We start from the raw sequence: 8,822 nt of genomic DNA on the forward strand, positions 1-8,822 counted from the left end.
GCTAGTATGGCACCGGGGGAAATATTAACGGTAGTAACCAGATCGAAATACAACGTGATTTTCGGTGCCTCAAAATATGCAGCCGCGGCATAATTAGGCTACGCCCACTGTTAACAGCGGCACCGTTTTCAGTCACTCGCAGGAGGAGCAGAAGAAAGCAGTTAATTTCCGTCAGTGCTGATATTTTGGTGCTCTGTAAACGCCAGCAGCACTGCTAGTATTAGTGATGCTAATGGAAGTATCCCTCGACAGTTCAACACCACAAACCTTAACAAACATCTAAGAATGTTACATTAAACAGAATATGCTGAGTAGTATGAAAAACTTGTTGTGAGGAAGCCAACAGGTTCATCCCCTGCCACTGCACATGGTAGCGCATTAAACAGAATATGCTGAGTAGTATGAAAAACTTGTTGTGAGGAAGCCAACAGGTTCATCCCCTGCCACTGCACATGGTAGCTCTGGCTCTGGGCAAAGTTGAAAATTCAGCGGCATAAAATGCATCTTTACTTGCTTTTAACGTCGGCACACCCCACCTTTATATTCACTCACTTTTCATATCTGCCTCAACGTGGTGCGATTTCGCCGAGCCTCATGGCATGAACCTGACGCTCGTCATTATTAACTTGTTACTACGCACGCTGTTCTAGTTTAGTTGTGACTCTGAACACACACGACACCGTCAGCGCTAACGTTGTTCATATCAGCGGTGTTGTTTTTAAAGTTTTAATTGCTATCAACACCCAATCGATTAGTTTTAAATCCATGAAACACCTGCAATTGGCTTAATGCCTGCAGATGAGGGGGAGATGCGTTTAGGTCTGTGCAGGTCTGTGGGTCGGACAGAGAGGAGGAGGGGCTCTTCTTGCACACACGCTGTTTTGAAGCTGTCTGCCTGTTGTTCATTTCCAGTGACAAGTTGTTTTGCTTCTTATATAGGCTGCTGTATGTAGGCCTAGAGTAGAGACCAATTTGACTTTGTAATAATTCAGTTAGGCCTACATTTTTTTAAAACAGTTTAATAATTGTATGCTGAAATAGTAAAAAATAATAGGCCTACTGAAGTTATATTACCAACTTTTCTACTCTGAAATTTCCTATTTGAAAGATGGACTGTACTGTAGGCTACTGTTGGCTATTACATAGGCTACATAAAGTCTTTGTTTCATTAGAAAATATGTGCTGATTTTAAAATTAATTTTATTATCATTATTATTATTCATTTTTTAAAAGTACCGAAAAAAGTACCGTTTAGGCACCGGCACCGTTTTAAAAGTATCGATTTGGCACCGGTATCGAATGAAACCCTTTCTATACCCAACCAGCCCTTAATGAATCCCTAAGAGCATTCTCAAAGGGGAAAAAAAGATGTGATAAAGAATGGAGGACCGGCAGAGCTGAAGGGTTTGCTGCTGCAGTCAGAAGATTAGAACGACCCGATCATTTCAAAGTGAGTGGTACAACAGAAAATATTTTTTTGTTATCCGTGTCTCTTGTTTGCAACCGGCGAGAATGTGTGGAAGACCATTAGCATGGGATTTTGTGACTTAAAAATTTACCAAGGAGCCTCACGAAACACAAATCCTCGGCTACTCATATTCAATGCCAAATTGCTTTGAAGACGTTTGGGGCGTCTTGTGGCTTTGGATGAACAGCACCGGCTAAAGTAACGTTAGCATGCACAACGCCAAAGTGAAGGAGAACCGTGAGAACGTCTCATTCAGGCAACCTGCTTCAGGAAAGGTTGGCGTTTCGCGGTGGTGATGAGAGTACACACTCTTCGAATCGTGGGAATTATGTCGAGCTGATGAATGAGATCTCCGCCATTCTGCATGTTGCAACAGGCGTTGGCATTGAGAAGGACAGGCTTCGACAGTCACGGATGTTTTCATCCAGAAAGAGCGGCGCATGGACCTGATGTACGAGTTAAGGTAAGACCAGTGTTTCCTATGTATGTGAGGCCTGTGTTTGTGAGACCCGTGGGAAGAGAGAGAATCCGCCGTGATTCTGTCCCGGTTTGTTCGCCGTGGTGCTGTGGTAGTGTTTTGAATCCTGTGTGTGTGTGTGTTTCATTGAGCATCCGCCGTGATGCTCAAGTTTGTCCACCTTGGTGCTGTGTGGTTTATGTGAGACCACTGTTTGAATCCTGTGTGTGAGTGTGAGAGAGAGATCTAATAGCATTTTCTGTACGTTTTAATATGTAGGCCTTACTTATGTTAAGAAAGCTATGACATATGAAACTTATAGGTAGGCCTATATGGCAAATATTTACTAATACTGTAGCTGTATATTTGAAAATCTGATATTGTAAAAGTCAGTGCCTCACCAGCCATAAACTTGACCGCACGTCACTGCGACACACGTATACTTGGTGACCTTCCGGGCCTGTGGACGCCGTGTTGTCGTCTGGCACACCCTGTTACGACGCCTTGTGCGACTCCCCTGCCCTGGCATCTGGGTTACAAGGGAATGGAAGTGGCAAGCTGAGAGGCGGAGATTATTGTCAGGTGTCGGACGCCCACCCGATGAAGCTCGCCGGCTCATTTGGAAATCCTCCAGCAACCGATGCGCCAAATTCTCTCTGAAATGTGGGTATGTTATGTCCTGCTTTGTAATTTGGCGGTGGAGGACATAGCTGTTGAATACAGCCACATCCAGGATGTAGAAAAACAGCTTCTTGTACCACTTGAAAGTCTTTCTGGAGCAATCAACAGATGTGTTCCGTTTATCCAAATTGTCCACAGACCCCATTTTTTTTTGTATTCAAGCACACAGGGGGGCTTTGTAACCCTCTCCCCCGTGGCATAGTCCACTTTTCCTGTTGGCACCATGGTTCCGGAATGTACAGTGGACAGCACATAAACATCCCGCTTATCATGCCACTTTGTGGCCAGCATCATTCCTGTGTTGAAGTGATCCACCTTACCTTTTGTCATTTTGGCCCTGAATTTTGGCATTCCCATCCAATTGGACCTGACGGTACCACAGGCTCCAGTCTTGTGATGTAGAAGGTGGGCAAAAGGCTAGGGCTGCTGTTGTGGTGTCAGGCTGCTTCCTAATCTCCGACGCAGACCTGAAGGTCAAGTTTGGGTCTGGTCTGAAGTCTCCTTGTCTCCAGTCGAAGCCCTCACTAGACGGCTCCAGGGCCTCGTCCTCCAGAGCTGTCAGATTTTCAGGCAGCTCGTCGTCGGACGAGTGTTCCTCTGGAGTTCCCGCAGGTACCTCATCAATCTCGGTAGAGTCGATTGTGAAGATGGCCCTGATTTCTTCATCTGTGAGTTGACGACTTTTCATTCTTGTTGTCATGTTTCCTAGCTTCCTTCTTCTTCTTCTATAAGATTGTTGTCCTCGCTTTTACTCGTTTTCATTTATTTTTCTGAATGAATGAATGGAATCTTTGAGATGCCGGTAAAGTTGTATAAAAAAACTGTGGATGTCATGCTATTGCGCAGAGAAATCATAGCAAAAGATACAGTTGCCTGCGCAATGTTTGTGCATTCGTGTTGCTTACGACGTGCCGGTATCATTATCTAAAAACTGTGGATGTGATGGATGCAAAGCTATTGCGCAAACACTTCGTAGAAGAAGATACAATTGCCTGCGTAAGTCTTGTACATCCTTGTTGTTTACTAACTCAGAGTGCTGGGCTTACTGAGACTACGGGAGCTCCCGTAAATTAGATGTTTTCAAAACATTAAGGTCTAGTATATCACCGCAACCTTGATTTTTATGTCACTAGCCCTCGCTGGCTGTACGGTTTGACTGAACGCGGAATAAATCACAAACGACCCGTTTCGTTTGCTTCATTGTGCTTGTAATGGCTGGCAGAGAAAGGATGTCATTTTACTATGTAGCTTCTGGCCACTTCGTGGATGTGATATTGTATACTGTACACACAAGCATTGTATTGTATTCTACACACAAGCATATCTCAAATCTATGATTCGGATGAGAAAACGATGATGCCTAGATGTACCATGCATAAACTCAGTGAAGGGGGCGCTGTGGCTGTGGCCCATGGGGACCCCGGTTCGAGTCCGGACGGGGTCATTTCCCAGCCCTACCCCATCTCTCTCTCTCCACATTCACTTCCTGTCACTCTCCACTATCCTATCAGCAATAAAGGCAAAAAGCCCATAAAAATATCTTTTAAAAATAAAAAAATAAACTCAGTGAAGCTCACCGGAGCTTGCGAATGAACGTGATGTTTTTAGCCGTAGCATTGCCGGTAGGCCACTAATGGAAGGGCATTTCTGACACACACACACACACACACACACACACACACACACACGGGTGGGTAATTCTGGTTGTCATTACACCACACTACAGATTTTTTTTTCCCCCTGTGAGTCAGAGAAGAGTAAAATGGCAGAATAAAGAAGAAACAGATGAAGGGGAGATGGTGTGAATAGACAGATAAATATAGAAAAGAAAAAAATGCAAAGATGAGAGAAGAGCATTATTTTAAGAGGGAAGAACATGAAGTAAGGAAAATTGGATGATTGACTTCTTACTCAGCCCAGGAGACTATGGTTCACAATTAAAGAGGTGGGCAATGGCACACACATTCACATATGCATACACACATGCACAGACACACGCATGCACTCACTGACAAACACAAATGCACGCACACACACACATAGAGAGACACAGACACACATTCATACGCACAGGCACACACACACAGAAGGCTAGGCTGTTCCATAAGTGGCTCTGAATATGTGCCTCAGAGAAATAAAAGTAACATAGTCGCAACAGAGACACAACGAAAAGAGGCTATAAAAGGACAGGAAAGTACACTCATAGTGGGCAAATGGTATAGCAATACACAAACACACACAGTCGAGTTGACTATACAATCAGTATCAATGACCTCTTCAAATGAAACATGTAATCTGTGTCTGTGTCTGTGTGAGACACTTTTGATACTGCACAACAAATCCAAGAGGAGATATTGATAAAAAATAATGAATAGGCCTACTTCACACACAGACACACACACACACACACACACACACACACACACACACACACACACACACACACAGTGCCTCAAGGTGTGCTCACACACACACACACACTCAGAAGGTCTTAACACACACACTTACACATACGCACGCATGCACACTCGCACGCGCGCGCACACACACACACACAGAGCCTAAGGCGCAGGCTTATACCAGCTCAGCGTCAACACCACAGAAGCAGATGCTTCCTATTAGCAGCATATAAGAGGCTCAGTGTCAATCAAACACACACACACACACTCACATGCACACAAAGATACATGTAGATATCACGCCTTTTGACCTGCAGCTTGCTCAAACGCTCACAAACATTCAATGTGCGCACAGGCAGGCACGCACACATACACACACACACACACACCACCTAAATGTAGCTGAAAAATGGAACTCAGTTTATCGCTCTAAATCAGGGGTCAGGAACCTATGGCTCTAGAGCCACATGTGGCTCTTTTGGGAACTGTATATGGCTCTTATTTATCTGGGGTTGCCAACCATCCCTTGAAATACGGAATGGTCCTATATTTATAAATAAAAGTACAGGTTCCATATTTAGTTGAAACGGAACATGGGACGTTAAAATGTTTTAAAATGAAGGAAATTACATCTTAGAAATACAACATTTTCGGGGGGAGGACTCCCAGACCCTCACCATAATGATGTTGACAGTTGGCAACCCTCTACCTACATGTTATCAATTCAATTAATAACTTGACAGTACACTCTAAGATTGTTGGGCTTCATTGAAATACATGCTTTTAATTGTATTCAGTGTTTTTAAAATGGTATGGCTCTCGTGAAATTTTCCTTTTCAGAAATTGGCATTCATGGCTCTCTCAACCAAAAAGGTTCCTGACCCCTGCTCTTAATCAAAGTTCCAGCATTTTTGCACATGTGAAAATACAACTTCAAGCGCAAGCAGCAATTCTCTTATAGCCTCTCATGGCACTCTTGAGTCTTAGTCTTTTTAACTTACATGTATTGCCAATGCACACATTCTGTTTCTGAAAGCATAACATGAAAACATGCACACATTAAACATAAAAATGAAATAATTCTATCTCAGTTAAAACAGAAAAAAGGAGATGATGAGAAAGCGTATCCACAGAAGTGTAAGCAGCTAGCCCAGCAGGATCATCTTCACTCACACACACACACACACACACACACACACACACACACACACACAAGGTCAATGTGCCAGATAAATCCTCTCATTTTCCGACATGTGTTTGGCCTCATTACATTATCCAGAAACGTCTTCAGTGTTTACAGAACCTCTCCATCAGGCCTAGAAGTGGTATCTCTATCTCTCTCTCTCTCTCTCTCTCTCTCTCTCTCTCTCTCTCTCTCTCTCTCTCTCTCTCTCTCTCTCTCTCTCTCTCTCTCTCTCTCTCTCTCTCTCTCTCTCTCTCTCTCTCTGTGAGAGAGATAGATTCACTTAGCACCCTGTCAAGATCTCTCAATGCAAACTGTCTGAATACGTACAAGTAAGAATGTCAGCTTCCCTCCATGAGAAGTAATGAAACATGCACGCATGCACGCATCTCAATGTGAGTCAGTGGGGTACAGATCAAGAGCCTTCTATGTTAATCTAAATGCATGGTCAGGAGCTCACTGCCTACTGGGAACATATTTGTTTTTCCTTTATAAATATGGTTATATTAACAGGGTTCGTACGGTCATGAAAAACCTGGAAAAGTTATGGAATTCAAAATTTCAAATTTCCAGGCCTGGAAAAGTTATGGAAAACGTTTTTTGGGTCAAAAGTTTTGGAAAAGTCATAGAAATCTATCTAGTGTTTCATCAATTATCTTTATGAACTTGAAGTCGCTCCGTAATAAAATGTAAATAGCCATGTCGAGTTGTCGTGGAAATGTTGTCTTGCGCAGTTTGCGTATTCATAACCCTTTGTTGCCAAATTGAGTGTTTTTCAAATAAGGCAGGTTGTAGTGGCTGCACGCGGTTTTCATGCATTTGTGGTGCTGGAAATCAGTCACATCTGGCAACCGTACTCCTCATTACGCACGAGCTAGATGTAGTATGCGTGGCGTGGTGATAGCTGAGTTCTAAACTTCTAATAACGATGTTGCGGCTTGCCATGAAATGCAACTTCAACAAAGCGTGGCTTTCTAAAGATTGTCAGCAATGGCTAACAAGAGGAGGACGAACATTTTGATGTGTCCGATATGTGTGAAGCGCCACCTGTTAGCCACCTGAAGGGCAAGATACACCAACCTCCTCAGCTAATAACAGGTTAGCAATTATAAGCGTGTTAGCGGTTCCACAAAAACTTAGCTAATGCCAAAAGGAATACAACCCAAAGACCTGTTTGGTGCGCTAATTTACTAGATAGAGCTTTCGGTAAGCCCCGACATATTGATATTGGGAAGCAAAGGTGCACCTGCGAGTGAATTTGTCCCATGCGCTGAAAGGTTAATGAAATCCGTACAGTAGCCTATGTGTGCATGACCGCGAGCCAAACAATTACCAATGTCGGCATGACGCGAGTGTTTTGAAATATAAGCAGCAGCGCTAAAAGAGTTTGAAAAGTAATGTGGCTTTGTTTCAAATCAGTCAGATTGTTGCAACACAAAATGAGGATCACTGTCGCATCTCGTTGAGTGGGCGTTTATAATATGGGGGGATAATAATATAATATTCCCCCACCCGCACGCCAGCGATTGGTCATTGTTTTTTAGGTCCTGGAAATTTAGTAAAAGGTTTTGGAAAAGTCATGGGAAAAAATTGGTGAAAAAGTGTATGAACCCTGTATTAAATATATATAGATATCAATAGTCATTATGGAACACATTCCTCATTTTACTATGAAAATATAATAATTTTAGTATCTAACACTGTGTGGTGTCATTCTCAATTCTGATTGGCTGATAGCCGTTTTAAATAGTGCGTAAACACACACCTTCTAACTGAATATTTTATGTGCGTCTAAGTAAGACGCGGCCCATCTAAGTTGGTAATGAGAATATGTTGCAATTGGGGTAGGAGGTCTGCAAGAAGAGCACATCTTTGTGACCATCTGTGGTTGGGGTATCAGTGTGATTGTAAAGTCGTTTCATTCCTGCGGCGTTTATAGCACGCACGCCCTGGGTAACCAGCCACTTCCTGAACTTGTCCATTGAACGACGCGGGGCAAATGAATTGTTATTAAAGTGTTTTTAAAGACATTTGGTCAACAATTAAGTGTAACAGTGTTATATAAGCAATAAGCCACTTGAACTCGTGGGTGGTGCTCTATTTATAATGGGTATGGGGAGGTTTAAGGCACTCCGCTTCGCGTCGTGCCCCACTTCCCATACCCGTTATAAATCGTGCACAACCCACGGCCTGTCGCGGCTTATTGCCGTATCATGGCTGAACTTTCTCTGGGCTCATACATGTCTGATGTTTATCTGATAGTATATATACATGGGTTCTAAATTTTGTTAATAACCTGACTGCACAAAAATCTCAACCTCTGATTGTTGCAAACCGCTGTCGGTCAAAAAAAATAGTGCACGTGGTTGGCTGCCAGTGTCTTGCCCCTCCTCATAACATCATGTTTACAAAACACGTATTGCAGGACCATGTCAGGGCCAATGTCAGTATTTCAGCACAGAAATACCTGACTGGACTTAACAATAGCTTTTTGAAGACATGCTCATTCACAAATCTGACCTGCAAACAACTGTTAATCCGCATTTAATAGCACCACAAAATAATTCCTCGTCATCAAATATTTTTTCTTAAAGTGTGAGATTTTTAGTTGTTGCTGCTGATTCGCTAATGCTA

General features: G+C 43.0%; 1 pseudogene; it reads right to left on the reverse strand.

Annotated features, from left to right (window-relative positions):
• Window positions 1-348: 348 nt before the first annotated feature.
• LOC134436770 (piggyBac transposable element-derived protein 4-like) lies at window positions 349-2,831 on the reverse strand (annotated as a pseudogene).
• Between the last annotated feature and the right edge of the window lie 5,991 nt (window positions 2,832-8,822).

This window comes from Engraulis encrasicolus, chromosome 20, assembly GCF_034702125.1.
Source record: "Engraulis encrasicolus isolate BLACKSEA-1 chromosome 20, IST_EnEncr_1.0, whole genome shotgun sequence".
NCBI lineage: Eukaryota > Metazoa > Chordata > Actinopteri > Clupeiformes > Engraulidae > Engraulis > Engraulis encrasicolus.